Source organism: Aquarana catesbeiana, linkage group LG06, assembly GCF_042186555.1.
Source record: "Aquarana catesbeiana isolate 2022-GZ linkage group LG06, ASM4218655v1, whole genome shotgun sequence".
NCBI classification, from domain to species: domain Eukaryota; kingdom Metazoa; phylum Chordata; class Amphibia; order Anura; family Ranidae; genus Aquarana; species Aquarana catesbeiana.
In genome coordinates, this window is record NC_133329.1 from 8,656,103 (window position 1) to 8,674,844 (window position 18,742).

At 37.9% G+C, this 18,742-nt stretch overlaps 1 protein-coding gene and 1 long non-coding RNA gene across 2 annotated transcripts in view; both read right to left on the bottom strand.

Moving 5' to 3' along the window:
• Positions 1–18,742, bottom strand: part of LOC141148149 (uncharacterized) — a 258,778-nt gene that overhangs the window by 194,555 nt on the left and 45,481 nt on the right. The window lies entirely within an intron of this gene.
• On the bottom strand, positions 644–6,330 carry LOC141148150 (uncharacterized). The gene is made up of 3 exons (XR_012245169.1): positions 5,781–6,330; positions 5,416–5,501; positions 644–1,618 (listed from the first exon to the last, which is right to left on the bottom strand). It is a non-coding gene; the product is annotated as an uncharacterized lncRNA (long non-coding RNA).

The following is an 18,742-nucleotide window of genomic DNA, read 5'->3' on the forward strand; positions in this document are numbered from 1 at the left end:
ATTGGTTGTGTGACCCACTTATACATTATATTACCAAAAGTATTGGGACGCCTACCTTTACACGCACATGAACTTTAATGGCATCCCAGTCTTAGTCCGTAGGGTTCAATATTGAGTTGGCCCACCCTTTGCAGCTATAACAGCTTCAACTCTTCTGGGAAGGATGTCCACAAGGTTTAGGAGTGTGTCTATGGGAATGTTTGACCATTCTTCCAGAAGCACATTCGTGAGGTCACTGATGTTGGACAAGAAGGCCTAGCTCGCAGTCTCTGCTCTAATTGATCCCAAATGTGTTCTGTGGGGTTGAGGTCAGGACTCACTGGAACTAATAGGTGAAGCCCAACCCCTGAAAAACAACCCCACACCATAATCCCCCCTCCACCCCCCCACATCATAATCCCCCCTTCCCCCCGACACCATAATCCCCCCTTCACCTAATGATTTGGACCAGTGCACAAAACAAGGTCCATAAAGACATGGATGAGTGAGTTTGGGGTGGAGGAACTTGACTGGCCTGTACAGAGTTCTGACCTCAACCCGATAGAACACCTTTGGAATGATTTAGAGTGGAGACTGCGAGCCAGACCTTCTTGAATACAATATGTTGCCTTCTCTGGTATAAAGTCATGATGAGCCAAAAAAGTTGTTTTATATTTAAACCATAGATTTTTATTAGGAATCAAAGTATCACAGAATGAAAACTATAGGAATGGAAATATTTCCTATACATGATGATCCATCACTGATATGTCATACAATAGTAAGTAGTATATATAATAATAAACATTGAACAGACTTCCAGCAAAATTATAATTTCAGCTGACACTTAGGCTCCCCTGAAAGGTGTTTTTTAATCCTCCATTATGGGGGTTGGTCCTGTCACCCCCAATTGGGCTCACACTGTGACCAGTCTCATGCTTATTATGAGCGGGACCCCAAGTTACATTGAAGCATTTTCACATAGATACATAGTTAGTCAGGTTGAAAAAAGACACAAGTCCATGTAGCTCAACCAATAAAAGGGAAAAAAAGAGAAAAAAAAATCATACAATCCTATATATACACAATCCTTCACCCACAGTTGATCCAGAGGAAGGCGAAAAACCCCAGCAGAGCATGATCCAATTTGCTCCAGCAGGAGAAAAAATTCCTTCCTGATCCCCCAAAAGGCAATCGGATATTCCCTGGATCAACTTTACCTATAAATGATAGTATCCAGTTATATTATTATGTACATTTAGGAAAAACTCTACGCCTATCCTCAGCCAATAGCATTGTGCCGTTGCGTGAAGCTCCTGGTTGTGGATGGTGCATCTGCAGTAGTCTGCCCACCGTTGGGCGGCAGGACCCACTTTTGGAGTAGATTTATGCTTTTTTCCCAGGGAGGATATAGAGCAAAACTCATTATTCCGTCATACTGTCCTCATCCTGTATTATGGAAGGGATGTTTTTAATTACGTGAGATCCATTTTCACATCTTCTTTGACTGAGTTTAGTCCCGTATAGTATGGAGAGTCCAATGTTGAACCCGGCGACATACACCTTGAAAAAAATCAGGATGTCATAGATGCTATCCATAAACTTTTCATGCAAAGAGGGAACCTCTAAACTTGCAACTCTGTAAAGTAGAAATACATAAAACATTATGAGCCCATTTAAAATAATGTGATGTACCTGATTAGCATAGATATTACATTCATTTTCTATTTGCAAAATAGGTAGAAAAAATAATGTCTCAGACATTCTGCTGCAAAGTTACAAAATTTGTATCAAATGGCCATGGTCCTAGTTAACCACTTCCCACCCAGCCTATTGTCAAAGGCAAAAAAGAGGAGATTTGGGACTTTGTATGAGGCAGGGACCTAGTGGGTCTCCAGCCTCCATCCTGGTTTTGTGAAAAAGGAGAACAAGGCGGGACTTTAAATGAAACATGCAGTCACCAGTAGGGGGCCACAAACTGCATATTTAATGTATATTATAATAAAAATTCATACAGCAAAATACATGATAGAACAGTAAAAATTCATCTATATACATATAGGAACATGAATTTATTAACAAATAATAATAATAATAACAATAATAATGGTATTATTATTATCATTATTGTTTTTGTTTTCACATACTGTCACCAGTCAGTGTCCCTGATCACCCCCACACCAGTTGTAGATGTTTATATATCTATATATCTATATATCTATAGATATCTAGATATCTATAGATATCTAGATATATATCTATATATCTATATATCTATAGATATCTATATATCTATAGATCTATAGATCTATAGATATATATCTATATATCTATATATCTATATATCTATAGATATATATAGATATATAGATATAGATATATATATAAATCTATATATCTATATCTATATACCTATATATAGATATATGATATATCTATATCTATATCTATATATCTATATATCTATATATATCTATATCTATATAATATATATCTATCTATCTCTATATATATCTATATCTATATATAGATATATATATATATATATATATATATATATAGATAGACAGATATATCTATATCTATATCTATAGATATAGATATAGCTATATCTATGTGTATATATATATATATATATATATATATATATATATATATATATATATATATATATATATATATACATAGATATAGATATATATAGAGATAGATAGATAGATAGATAGATAGATAGATAGATAGATAGATAGATAGATAGATAGATAGATAGATAGATATCTAGATATCTAGATATATAGATATATATCTATGTATATATATATATCTAGATATCTAGATATATATCTATGTATATCTATATCTAGAGAACTTGTACAATTGGTAGCTGACTAAATACAATATATATATATATATATATATATATATATATATATATATATATATTGTATTTAGTCAGCTACCAATTGTGCAAGTTCTCCCACTTAAAAAGATGAGAGAGGCCTGTAATTGTCATCATAGGTATACCTCAACTATGAGAGACAAAATGTGGAAACAAATCCAGACAATCACATTGTCTGATTTTTGAAAGAATTTATTTGAAAATTATGGTGGAAAATAAGTATTTGGTCTCCTACAAACAAGCAAGATATCTGGCTCTCACAGACCTGTATCTTCTTCTTTAAGAGGCTCCTCTGTCCTCCACTCATCACCTGTTTGAACTTGTTATCAGTATAAAAGACACCTGTCCACAACCTCAAACAGTCACACTCCAAACTCCACTATGGTGAAGACCAAAGAGCTGTTGAAGGACACCAGAAATAAAATTGTAGACCTGCACCAGGCTGGGAAGACTGAATCTGCAATAGGCAAGCAGCTTGGTGTGAAGAAATCAACTGTGGGAGCAATAATCAGAAAATGGAAGACATACAAGACCACTGATAATCTCCCTCGATCTGGGGCTCCACGCAAGATCTCACCCCGTGGGGTCAAAATGATCACAAGAACGGTGAGCAAAAATCCCAGAACCACACGGGGGGACCTAGTGAATGACCTGCAGAGAGCTGGGACCAACGTAACAAAGGCTACCATCAGTAACACACTACGCCGCCAGGGACTCAGATCCTGCAGTGCCAGACGTGTCCCCCTGCTTAAGCCAGTACATGTCCGGGCCCGTCTGAGGTTTGCTAGAGAGCATTTGGATGACCCAGAAAAGGATTGGGAGAATGTCATTAGGTCAGATGAAACCAAAGTAGAACTGTTTGGTAAAAACACAACTCGTCGTGTTTGGAGGAGAGAGAATGCTGAGTTGCAACCAAAGAACACCATACCTACTGTGAAGCATGGGGGTGGCAACATCATGCTTTGGGGCTGTTTCTCTGCAAAGGAAACAGGACGACTGATCCATGTACATGAAAGAATGAATGGGGCCATGTATCGTGAGATTTTGAGTGCAAACCTCCTCCTATCAGCAAAGGCATTGAAGATGAAACGTGGCTGGGTCAGCATGACAATGATTCCAAACACACCGCCCGGGCAACGAAGGAGTGGCTTCGTAAGAAGCATTTCAAGGTCCTGAAGTGGCCTAGCCAGTCTCCAGATCTCAACCCCATAGAAAACCTTTGGCGGGAGTTGAAAGTCCGTGTTGGCAAGCGACAGCCCCAAAACATCACTGCTCTAGAGGAGATCTGCATGGAGGAATGGGCCAACATACCAGCAACAGTGTGTGACAACCTTGTGAAGACTTACAGAAAACGTTTGACCTCTGTCATTGCCAACAAAGGATATATAACAAAGTATTGAGATAAACTTTTGATATTGACAAAATATTTATTTTCCACCATAATTTGCAAATAAATTCTTTCAAAAATCAGACAATGTGATTGTCTGGATTTGTTTCCACATTTTGTCTCTCATAGTTGAGGTATACATATGATGACAATTACAGGCCTCTCTCATCTTTTTAAGTGGGAGAACTTGTACAATTGGTGGCTGACTAAATACTTTTTGCCCCACTATATACGGTATATATATATATATATATATATATATATATATATATATATATATATATATATATATATATATATAAATATATAAATATATATATATAAAAAAGTATTTAGTCAGCCACCAATTGTATATATATATATATATATATATATATATACACACACTGTATATACACATGTGATACATGTAAATATGTGATGTATGTTATATGGTGCACTGCACTGGTCGCAGTAGATGAAAAAAATGTTTTGATTTGAGAAGAAATGGCGCAGAATACCTTTTTACCTAAAATCATAAAGAAAGATTATTTATTTGCAAAATTGTATAACAGAGACAAAGAAAAACACTTTTTTTTTACATTTTGGGCCTTTTTTGTTTATTTAGCAAAATAAAAAAAATAAAAAAAAACAAGTGGTGAATAAATACCAAAGAAAAGAAAGATCTTTTTGTGTGAAATAAATGAATGATAAAAGTGTCACATGGGTACAATGTTGCATGACTGCGCAATTGTCATTCAAAGTGTGACAGTGCTGAGAGCTGAAAACTGGCCTGGGCAGGAAGGGGGGGGGGGAGTGTTCTATACTGAAGTGGTTACATTCTTTTATGTCTCATCTACCTGATATGGCACATGAGAATTATGGCCACCAAAGCAGTGAGAAGTCCAGAACATGAATATTGGGGGATCTGGATTCACCTTATCAGTAGTTCATGGTTAAAGAAGGTCAACTGACTTCATATGAAGCGCAGTAATCCTCAACAAAAATAATCTTATTTGGGGAATTGCCAGTTTAAGACCCACATGCAAAAAGTCTAATGGAAAAAAAAAAGATCTACTGCCCAACCTCATATTATCTCTGGAATGTAATAAAGACCATAAAAGGCAACTTGTTTCAAATGCATTTTGTATGTAATTATCAGAGCTCTCACCTGAGAACACCAGGCTAAAAAATATGAACCAAGTAATCCAGGGCTGGGGAACGTTCCTCAAGAAGCCATCAAACATCTTTTAAACACTGTGTTTAAAACAAAATAATTTATAATAAAAGAAATAGATGATAAATACATTTTTCATGGAAAACCAAGACCATGCTAATTCTTATTACATTAAATACAGTTGTTTCAAATCATTTCACGTGTCATCATTGTATACGTTATTATTACAAAATTACCATCTAGAGGACAGAAGTTGGAGTTTGCATGGTGGGGTATGTGGCAAAAATACAATCCCTCTACAAACTTTAAAAACAATTGTTTTTCACAGAATAATATGAGATGAGAAGATCAGAACTTACCCTCCATAATTCTTGGTGTGGATGAAGTACACTCTACAGATGTCTATTCCTTAGATGTAGATGAAGGCCGATTCTCTCCAATCACAGATCATTATTTATCCTTCGTATTCTCAGACCACATATCAGGTCAGGTCACAAAAACTATTAAACTTAAACCATGATTAGTCGTGAGAGAAAAGCAATCTGGGAAAACATTAAGCTGTCGTGGAATAATAGCAACACGACTACAAATCTATTACTGAGCAACACCAATCTGCACTAATATCACACAACCTGCCGGTAAGGAGGTGGAGAATTCCTTCACAGGTCATCCATTGAGCAGATATTTCACAGGTTTTGTGAAGCAAAATCTAAATAAATAAATCAACTCATATACTGTGCAAACACAAAAATGTTTCATTAAAAATCAAAATCAAAAATAATAAAAAATATCCAACACTAAAAACTCCCAGTGATAGCTCCTATTCAGTGCTTCTAAACTTCAATGGAGATTTAAAGTTATATAGTCATATACAGTGGGGACGGAAAGTATTCAGACCCCCTTAAATTTTTCACTCTTTGTTATATTGCAGTCATTTGCTAAAATCATTTAAGTTCTTTTTTTTCCTCATTAATGTACACACAGCACCCCATATTGTACACACAGCACCCCATATTGTACACACAGCACCCCATATTGTATACACAACACCCCATATTGTACACACAGCCCCCCATATTGTATACACGGCACCCCATATTGTACACACTGCACCCCATATTGTACACACATCACCCCATATTGTACACACAACACCCCATATTGTACACACAGCACCTCATATTGTACACACAGCCCCCCATATTGTACACACAGCACCCCATATTGTACACACAGCCCCCCATATTGTACACACAGCCCCCCATATTGTACACACAGCCCCCCATATTGTACACACAGCACCCCATATTGACAAAAAAAACACAGAACTGTTGACATTTTTGCAGATTTATTAAAAAAGAAAAACTGAAATATCACATGGTCCTAAGCTATTATTTCAGCCTTTCTTTTTTAATAAATCTGCAAAAATGTCAACAATTCTGTGTTTTTCTTTCAATATGGGGTGCTGTGTGTACAATATGAGGTGCTGTGTGTACAATATGAGGTGCTGTGTGTACAATATGGGGTGATGTGTGTACAATATGGGGTGCTGTGTGTACAATATGAGGTGCTGTGTGTACAATATGAGGTGCTGTGTGTACAATATGGGGTGTTGTGTATACAATATGGGGTGCTGTGTATACAATATGGGGGGCTGTGTGTACAATATGGGGTGCTGTGTGTACAATATGGGGGGCTGTGTGTACAATATGGTGTGCTGTGTGTACAATATGGGGTGCTGTGTGTACAATATGGAGTGCTGTGTGTACAATATGAGGTGCTGTGTGTACAATATGAGGTGCTGTGTGTACAATATGGGGTGCTGTGTGTACAATATGGGGTGCTGTGTGTACAATATGGGGTGCTGTGTGTATAATATGGGGGGCTGTGTGTACAATATGGGGCGCTGTGTGTACAATATGGGGTGCTGTGTGTACAATATGGGGTGCTGTGTGTACAATATGGGGTGCTGTGTGTACATTAATGAGGAAAAAAATGAACTTAAATGATTTTAGAAAATGGCTGCAATATAACAAAGAGTGAAAAATTTAAGGGGGTCTGAATATTTTCTGTCCCCACTGTATAAATGACTGTCCTCAGATATTAAGGGGTATTTTTATAAATGTATTTAATCTCTTTTTATGAATGAATATATATATATATATATATATATATATATAAAGAAAAAAACAGTAAAAATGCAAAAATAGTAGCAAAAAAAAAAATACACACACACACACAAACAATGTACAACATATTATGATATAATAGAATATAATAGAATATATATATAATATAATATATAACTGTGTGTGTGTTTTTCTTTTTTGGGGATTTTTCTCCTTTTGCTACTATTTTTGCATTTCTCTTGCCGGGACTTATGCATACTACAATAAAATATGCCAAAAATAAGGGGCACATTTTTACCAAATAAACCAAATAAACCTCAAAATCCATTTTAGGTTTATTCCACCTTCAAAACTAACCTTAAAGTGGTTGTAAAGGCAGAAGGTGCATTACAATAAAAAAAACTTCTGTATGTAGCAGGCCCCCTCAGCCCCCCTAATACTTACCTGAATCCCATCTAGATCCAGCGATGTTGCAGCAGTGTCTCTGCTGCCCGGGACCCCCCTCCTCATTGGCTGAGACAGCAGTGCGGCACCATTGGCTCCAGCTGCTGTTAATCAAAATCAGTCAGCCAATGAGTAGAGAAAGGGGGTGGGTCCGGGCAACAGTTCCGTGATTGAATAGGCACACAAAGCTGTGACTCTGCTCGGGTGCCCCCATAGCAAGCTGCTTGTTGTGGGGGCACTGAACAGGAGGAAGGGGCCAGAATCACAAAATAGGGACCCGAGAAGAGGAGGATTGAGGCCACTGTGTGCAAAATCATTACACGGAGAAAGTAAGTATTACATGTAGGGATGAGCAGAACACCCCCCTGTTCGGTTCGCAGCAGAACATGTGAAAAGGCAAAAAATTTGTTCGAACACATGAACAATGTTAAAGTCTATGGGACACGAACATGAATAATCAAAAGTGCTAATTTTAAAGGCTTATATGCAAGTTATTGTCATAAAAAGTGTTTGGGGAACTGGGTCCTGCCCCAGGGGACATGTATCAATGCAAAAAAAAGTTTTAAAAATGGCCATTTTTTCGGAAGCAGTGATTTTAGTATTGCTTAAAGTGAAACAATAAAAGTGAAATATTCCTTTAAATTTTGTACCTGGGGGGTGTCTATAGTATGCCTGTAAAGTGGTGCATGTTCCCCATGTTTAGAACAGTCTGACAGCAAAATTACATTTCTAAAGGGAAAAAAGCCATTTACAACTACTCGTGGCTATAATGAATTGTCAGTCCAGGCAATACACATAAAAGAAGCCATTGAAAAAAACGGCATGGGATCCTCCCAGTCCATTACCAGGCCCTTTGGGTCTGGTATGAATATTAAGGGGAACCCCGAACCAAATTTTTTTTAAAAAATGGCGTGGTGGTCCCCCCAAAATCCATACCAGACCCTTATCAGAGCACACAACCTGGCAGGCTGCAGGAAAAGAGGGGGGACGAGAGAGCACCTCCCTCCTCCTGAACTGTACATGGCCACATGCCCTCAACATGGGGAGGGTGCATTGGGGTAGCCCCCCAAAGCACCTTGTCCCCATGTTGATGGGGACAAGGGCCTCATCCCCACAACCGTTGCCCGGTGGTTGTGGGGGTCTGCTAGTGGGGAGCTTATTGGAATCTGGAAGCCCCCTTTAACCGGTTCCCAACCGGCGTGCGCTGATGTACGTCGGCAGAATGGCATGGCTGGGCAAATTGGTGTACCTGTACGCGCGCGCTGGCCGGGAGCTCCATGAGTCGGGTCGCGGGTCCTGCGGACTTGATTGCTGTGGGGATACCTGCGATCACCTCATGGAGAGGACGAACAGGGAGATGCTGATGTAAACAAGCATCTCCCCGTTCTGCCTAGTGACAGTGTCACTGATCTCTGCTCCCTGTCATCGGGAGCAGTGATCAGAGTAATGACACTGCTAGCCCATCCCCCCTACAGTTAGTAATCACTCCCCTAGGACACACTTAACCCCTCCCCACCCCCTAGTGGTTAACCCCTTCACTGCTGCCAGTGTCATTTACACAGTAATCAGTGCATTTTTAATTGCACTAATCGCTGTATAAATGACAATGGTCCCAAAAATGTGTCAAAAATGTCCGACATGTCCGCCATAACATCGCAGTCACAATAAAAATCGCTGATCACCACCATTACTAGTAAAAAAAAAATTATTAATAAAAATGCCATAAAACTATCCCCTATTTTGTAGACGCTATAACTTTTGCGCAAACCAATCAATAAACGCTTATTGTGATTTTTTTTACCAAAAATATGTAGAAGAATACGATCGGCCTAAACTGAAGAAAAAAATGTTTTTTTATATATTTTTGGGGGATATTTATTATAGCAAAATGTAAAAAATAATGCGTTTTTTTCAAAATTGTCGCTCTTATTTTGTTTATAATGCAAAAAATAAAAATCGGAGAGGCAATCAAATACCACCAAAAGAAAGCTCTATTTGTGGGAAAAAAGGACGTCAATTTTGTTTGGGAGCCACCTCACACGACCGCGCAATTGTCAGTTAAAGGGACACAGTGCCGGATCGCAAAAAACGCTCTGGTCAGGAAGGGGGTAAAATCTTCCAGGGCTGAAGCGGTTAACAAGGGGACCCCTAGATCCCGGCCTCCCCTGTATGAAATGGTAACGGGGTACAAATGTACCCCTACCATTTCACAAAAAAAGTGTCAAAATGGTAAAAATGACAAGACACAGCTTGGGGACAAGTCCTTTATTAAAAAAAAAAAAATTAAAATGTCCCACAAAATCCTTTTCTTCTTCTCTTGCTCCGCGACGGACCGGAAAAAAAAAAAAGCAAACGACCATGGGAGGCTCCCGCTGTATGATGCATCTTCACTTTGACAGTTCTTTTATAACTGAGGAAAGCCATAGGGAAGTCCCCGCGCATCAGAGGGGGGCGGGGTCACCCGGGAACGTCACAGTGTGGCCCCGCCCTCAGTTATAAAAGAACTGTCAAAGCGAAAAAGCATCATATAGCGGGAGCCTCCCATGGAGGTGAGTCGTTCGTGTTTTTTTCTTTTTCGGTCCATTGGCAGAGCAAGAGAAGAAGGAAGAAGTTCCCCTTATTATTCATACTAGACCCAAAGGGACTGGTAATGGACTGGGGGGATCCCATGCCTTTTTTTCAATGACTTATTTTAACTGTATTGCCAGGACTGACAATTCATTATAGCCGCGAGTAGTTTTAAATGACTTTTTTTTCTTTAGAAATGTCATTTTGTTCTCAGACTGTTCTAAACACAGGAAACATGCGCCCCTTTACAGGCATACTATAGACACCCCCCAGGTACAAAATTTAAAGGAATATTTCACTTTTATTGTTTCACTTTAAGGATTATTAAAATCACTGCTCCCGAAAAAACAGACTTTTTTAAAACTTTTTTTTGCATTAATCCATGTTCCCTGGGGCAGGACCCAGGTCCCCAAACACTTTTTGTGACAATAACTTGCATATAAGCCTTTAAAATTAGCACTTTTGATTTCTCCCATAGACTTTTAAAGGGTGTTCCGTGGCTTTCGAATTTGCCGCGAACACCCCAAATTGTTCGCTATTCGGCGAACAGGCGAACAGCCGATGTTCAACTCGAACATCAGGCTCATCCCTAATTACATGTTTATTATTTTTAGCTAAAAAAACCCCCAAGACTTTACTAACACTATAAAGTGGTATTAAACCCAAAAGCAAACATTTATTATGTGGCCGCTTATCAATTTCTAGCTGTGATGGCTGCATTTGTTTTGTTTTTCAGGCTTTTTTTCTCCTGTTTTCATCTTGTACTCCAACCAGCAAGTCTGGTGTTTTTTAGAAGCACAAGCTCTCCAGCAGAATGTATCAGTTTACAGAGATGAGAACAGCGACTCAACGCTGACACTCAACATCAATGCATTTGGCAGACAGGGGGACATTTTGTAGCTAAATTTCAAAAACGTATTTATAGTGAAAACTGTCTTTTACCTTCATTAATAGTGATGTAAATAAAACATTCAATCAATGTTTATTTTTCAAATATGTGAATAGAATACAATTTCTATCAAAATATAAAAAAAAAAAATCAGTCAGCATTTTATTCTCAATTTAAGTACTTTAATTATCCTCTTACCTCTGCCCAAAGTATGGGAAATGATGACTCTTTCTTTATTACACTTTTATATAAATAAACATTTTTTGTGACTGTTTATCTTAGGGATTACCCCATTATTCTTATGTCCCCAATGAGCACATCGGACGATCAATAAAACTCTTTCTGTATAAATTCTTCACATAATGAGCCTAGAGCTTGGAAAGAAAAGCAAGGACGCCCCCACACATCACAGACCACACCAGCACCACATTTCCATATCACTTCCTTCTAAAACATTTCATCTGATAATCATTTCTAAACATTTCATCACAAAATATGTACTTGCAGACGCCGTCATTTATTTCTTAATTATACATTTTACAAACACCCAGATGAAAGCTGAATAATGGTAAAAAAGTAGTTTAAATTTTGTTAGAGGCTTGTTTGATTCGCTGCTTGTTTGGATTTCTAACCGTACGCACGCGCAATTAGCGATTTAGGAAAATACAGTCATATCATTCTTTTTTAATAAATATGTTTTATCATGCGACATGTAATTTATTTATTTATTTATTTTAATGAATTGTGGAGAAAATTTTATGTTTTTGTATGTTTTTGTAGATGTTGTAGATGTTTTGTAGATGTTGTAGATGTTTTGTAGATGTTGTAGATGTTGTGCATTTATTCAAATGTACTGCATTGTATGTAAAGTAGAAGATCTTATAACTGTAAAGGTTGGTGTAATGCAATTATTATTTATGTAGCAATTATGTGTTCTAATTTTATCATAGTTCATATTTTAATTGTATTTATATACTGTAGAATTAAATAGTTTAATACTTACATTGATCTGTTAATAAATAATGCTTATATTACTTACATTCTGCTTCCTCTTTTTCTGCTTTCTCTTCTTATTATTATTTATCAAAATTATGATTACCATTATCACCACATTTTTTATTCTAATTCAATTAAAATTTTTAATTTAATTAAAAATTAAAAGCCTTTTAACTTTTTAGAAAAATAATACCAGAATTACCATGCATTTCTAAAATTAGGTTTGTAGTTTCTTAAATCTTATATATAAATAACAAATAAACCATAAAGTGTATATTCAAAGAATGCTGAGATGTTTCTTGTTGAATGCATTTATGTTTATGTAAAATTCTAAAATTTGGGTTTGAATTTTCTATGTATTGTGCATCATAAATCACCAATAAACCATACAGTGTTGCCAAAGAATGCTAAGATGTTTCTTTTTGAATGCATTTATGTTTAGTACTTGGTGAGAATTTTCACATATTAATACTTATATAAATATAATGCATGTATTACTTACATTCTTCTTCCTCTTCTTCTGCCTTTTCTTAATATTATTATTTATCAAAATAATCATCGTCCATTATCATTATCATCACCATTATTACCACTTTTGTATTCTAATTCAATGAACAGTTTTAATTTAAATAAACATTAAAAGCATTTTAACTTCTTGGGAAAAATCATGCCAGAATTAAAATTTGGGTTTGAATTTTCTTGAATTTTCTATATATTGTGCATTGTAAATCATCAATGAACCATACAGTGTTGCCAAAGAATGCTGAGATGTTTTTTTTTTTAATGCATTTATGTTTAGTACTTGGTAAGAAATTGCACATATTTGTAATAAAATATAATACTTATAAAAATATAATACATTAACAGTTTTCATTTAAATAAAAATTAAAAGCATTTTAACTTTTTGGGAAAAATCATACCAGAATTACCATGCATTACCTAACCAGCCATTTCTAAAATTTGGATTTGTATTTTCTTGAATTTCAATAAACCATACAGTGTTGCCAAATAATGCTGAGATGTTTCTTTTTGAATGCAATTATGTTTAGTACTTGGTAGGAAATTGTACATATTAGTAATAAAATATAATACTTATTAAAAGATAATGTATATATTACTTACATTCTTCTTCCTCTTCTTCTTCTGCTTTTTATTAATATTATTCTTTATCAAAATTATCATCATCCGTTATCTTTATCACATTTGTATTCTAATTCAATGAACAGTTTTAATTTAAATAAAAATTAAAAGCATTTAAATTTTTTTGTAAAAATCATACCAGAACTATCATGCATTATGTAACCAGCCATTTCTAAATTTTGGATTTTCTTGAATTTTCTATAGATGTTTCTTTTTGAATGCATTTATGTTTAGTACTTGGTGAGAAACTGCACATATTTGTAATACAATCTAATACTTATAGAAAGATAAAATGTTACCATCACTATACAGAGCACCCGATGTTAAATTGGTGATGTCGATGCCGCTGCCCACTATTGCGGGGTCTGTTTGGGAACAATTCTGTAAATGATATAAAAAGACAGACGTGTAAAGCACTCACACAATTTTTATGTATTTGTCAGCTTTTCAAAAACCAACTTACCGGACTGCATGTCCCCAATGTTGTATTACACAAGATTATCTGACAGTCTATAGAATATTTGCTGTAATTTCCAGCAAACTCGGTCATATTAAGAGAGAAACGTCCTTGCAGGGAGACTCCATTCTCTTCCACATGTAGCGTAGAGTCATTGAGAACAGGGCAGCTGTTGAAAGACAAAAATGACGATACCAACAGTCAGCTAAAATACATCTACAGCTATGTGCACCTACTAAGGTATCTGTAATTCTGATTTTTAATTCTATTCCTGTGATGGCAAAGCCAAATCAGGACCGTCCTAGTAGACTTCACCACAGTTAAAGCACAACCTAACTCTGAAAAGGGAGATAATTCCATTGACATTTTTAAACACTCTCCCTTCTCCAAGCAGCACAGCATTTATTTTTTTGCCCGAATCTCTGTGCCTCTGCCTAGGCCAGAATGTCCTGTCTCTGGTTCTGCTGCCTCCTGGGATACATAGATCCCAATTTCGGGAAAGGCTGCAGGAGCAGGCACACAGAGTGGCTGGGGGATGCAAGACCATCAATGGCTGCCTGTCTGCTGCTGGAAGAGGCAGCCAGATGAAAAGGACCAAGATGGCGGTGCAGGAGCCTGTATATATCAGACAAACAGAAAACTGAGGGTGGGACAATGCTGAATTTCCTGTGTGGGTGAGTATGTGTTTTGAAGAGAATGCAGCATTATAGGTAAGAGGGAGAAAAAGACAGGGGAGGGAAATTGAGTACTACTTTAAATTTGGTCTTGGGCTAACTCTAGCCTGTTGATTGCCTGATTCCTACCCTTCTCTTCAATAGTCTCAGTACTGCTGTGCAAGGCATTAAGGGACACTTATACCAAGGAAAGAAACATGGTTTGGAAGGCCATAGAAAGGTAGCCAGATGTTACTTCAGAATTTATAGTTGGAGTGTTGGAGAAAAGAACTCTTACTAGCCACTGATGACATTGTATCTCGCAGTATCTGTATCAGACGTAGTGGTCAGAAGGCAGCTCTTCATAAGCAGCACGGCTGTAGAAGGAGTCTCGTTTTTCGCACTTATCCCAATGTACAAAGGCACATTTGTATTTCTCCAGCCTCCTGGGTCCTCATAGAGAATGGTGTAATTAGAATCTTGGAAGATGCCCATTCTGACCGCATATGATGAAGATCCTCCGAGGGTTAGATTACTCTCACTGCAAAACAGTATTATAGCATTAGACACTTCTGTCACCTTGATGGCAATACCAGGACCATGACATTCTGTAGATTTCAGAAAGCTGAAAAATGTGTGTAAAATGTTGTCCTTGCTAACCCTTAGGTAGGTAATTTTTCTAGAAAGGCATGCATAGGCTTTATTGCAAGGCCACTTAAAGAGATTCATTGTGTTAGGTTCCCCTCTCCAACCTACCACATGTAACTAGGCTCCCCCTAGCCACCAATGTAAAGGACACTTCACCACTGACCATCAGTATGAGAAATTCCCTCTCCACTGTGACCATCATTGTAAGACAGCATTTTCCTACTGACCGCTAATGTATTGGGACATCTCTCAACTTGTCACCAATGTAAGTGGGCACTCTTTAACTGATCACATAGGCGTGTGCACAAGGGTGAGCCAGGAGTGCCTGGGCACACCCTAATCACCCTGTGATGGACAGGTTCCCCCCTGCTACTTGACTGCAGAGAAAGGGACTGGGGAAGCCTTGTTCCTGTCCCTTTCTTTGTCTCAAAAATGAGACAAAACCACTGATATTTCACCAAAGCCCCCCCAATGGGGCTCCTAAAAAAATTTAGTAAAAAACAAAAATAAAAAAGGTAATTAATGTCACTGGGAAACCCCGGTTTTGGTGCCGCGTCATGGGTGCCTCCGGTGGAGGCAGGATCCTGTGTGTGTTCCTTGCTGGAGTCGCTGGAGATCATCCATCCCTGGAGATCGAGAATTGGATTACATCGCTGGAGTAGGAGCATGGATTTATTGGATTACATCGCTGGAATCTCTTTTTAATTTTTTTATTTTTAATAAAGGACTTGTCCCAAGCCGTATCATGTGGTTTTTAACATTTTGACACTTTCTTTTTGTGAAATGGTAGGGGTACATTTGTACCCTGTTACCATTTCACACGGGGGGAGGCTGGGATCTGGGGGTCCCCTTGTTAAAGGGGGCTTCCAGATTCCGATAAGCCCCCCACCCGCAGACCCCCACAACCACCGGCCAAAGGTTGTGGGGATGAGGCCCTTGTCCCCATCAACATGGGGACATCCTCCCCATGTTGAGGGCATGTGGCCTGGTATGGTTCAAGAGAGGGGGCGCTCTCTCGTCCCCCCTCTTTTCCTGCGGCCTGCCAGGTTGCGTGCTAAGGGTCTGGTGTGGATTTTTGGGGGAACCCCACGCCATTTTTTTAAATTTTGGAGCGGAGTTCCCCTTAATATCCATACCAAACCTGAAGGGCCTGGTAATGGAATTTTGGGTGGCCCCCACACATTTTTTTTCATTTTCCAATGACTTTCAATAACTTTTATGTGTATTGTCGAGACCGGCACTTCATTAATAGCCAGCACTAGCGCTAGTACATTTAAATGACTTTTTTTTTCCTTTAGAAATGTCATTTTGCTCTCGGACTGTTATAAACACGGGAAACATGCACTAATTTACAGGCATACTATAGACACCCCCCAGGTACAAAATTTAAAGGAATATTTCACTTTTATTGTTTCACTTTAAGCATTATTAAAATCACTGCTCCCAAAAAAACGGCCATTTTTAAAACTTTTTTTGCATTGATCCATGTCCCCTGGGGCAGGACCCAGGTCCCCAAACACTTTTTATGACAATAACTTGCATATTAACCTTTAAAATTAACACTTTTGATTTTATCATGTTCCTGTCCCATAGACTTTAACGGTGTTCATGTGTTTGAACAAATTTTTTGCCTGTTCGCATGTTCTGGATGCGAACCGAACCGGGGGGGTGTTCGGCCCATCCCTACTGCTATATATGTATATATTATACACACATACACACACACTGTATATATACACACACGCATGTGTGTTTGAGCTTTGGAGCACACACCCTAATGCAATTGGCTGCGCACACCTATGACTGATCACCAATGTAAAGAGGCACTTCTCCACTGACCGCCCACATAAGGGGGCCCTTCTCTGCTGACCACCAATTTAAGGGAGCCCTTCTTCTAATGACCAGCAATGTAAGGGGACACTTCTCAACTCATCATCAACGTAAGGGGGCACTTATGTTAACCAACACTGTAATGATCTCCAATGATCAAGAAAATGGGGGGGTGAGGGATAGGGGGGGCACATTTCTTGTAGGAACAGTGCAATGTATTTTCTTTCTAATTTATCTGACTAACTATTCACAAAACAAGTCCCCTCCCAAGAGATAGCAGCCCCACAATTTTAGTTAGACATACTCTACCTTATTCTCATCGTAGAGAACCAAAGGACATTCTTCATGCTTCTTGGGTAAGTACATGATATATTTGTGAAATATGTGAGTGAGGTGACTATGGATGATAAATACACCACGTTTGTGTATGTTAAATAGCTGCTATTTACCTGAAATAAAATATACAAAAAATAATAAATTTCCCTCATAGATTCAATGAAGTAGCAAACAGTTTCTAAAACATCATCCATAGTCTTCCATCTTTATATAAATTCATATAATTTAAATTAAACCTGTATTGAGAAACACATTGAGAATGATTTCTGATGATGCCAGTGGCCTGGTTTAGGTTAATGGGTACCAGCACCATTCCACATATAAGGGTCAAATGTAATATTTGAATTAGAATTGTCACTGAGTTTCAAAGGTTGTGGGCACCCCCTTCTTTTCAGATTAAGAGGATCAAAAATTTGGGATCTAGACCAGACATTAATAGGAGAACACAAAATTTGATGCTGATAATTCTAAAGTTTGGTTGCCAAATTAAAGCAGAACGCCAAATTATTATCTATTGTCTGGTCCAGATCTTGGATTTTTTATCCTCCTTAGCCCTGATTAGGAGATCAGCTTTGGCAGTACTTGAGGTTTCATTTCTGAGTATTGCAGTCAGATGGCATCTTGGCTCCTTCATGTTAAAACAAGTCCACAGTAGAACCTTAAATCCCATCTATAGGCTCCTACACCATGGGTCCCCCCTCCTGCCCCATTAGCTGTATTTTTTTTAACTACTTATCACTTAAAGATGTCTTCTGATCAGTCATGTTATGCAAGGTGTTGTCTTTTTTATTGGGCTTTCTCCGGTGATTGATGATCCTCAATAATGAAAGAAGCGGTGCTGATGTGATGATGTCAGCACTACTTTTCATCATTACAAAGAGCTGTAGTGTGCCCTGGTCACAACTCCTCAGGTGGGTGGGTCCAGGACGCCCTAAACTCATAGAATATGCTCAGTCTTCTAAATTGAATGATGTGCCAAGACTGAGGACATCTAGTGGTGGCAGTAGTAAATTTAAAGAGTAAGTCCATATTAATATTTTTCATGGTAACCCCATTAAATACTTAGTGCGCCACTCCAAGCGTTGATGGTTATGCTCCAGTGATCCACTGAAACCAGGTGCCGGAGTCTGTAGTGCTAATTCTGGCCCACTATGTTATGATTAGATGCGAAGATGCTGTACTCCTAACCGCCCATGTAATTAGTAAGGATAGAAAGTGGCCACCTCCTGAC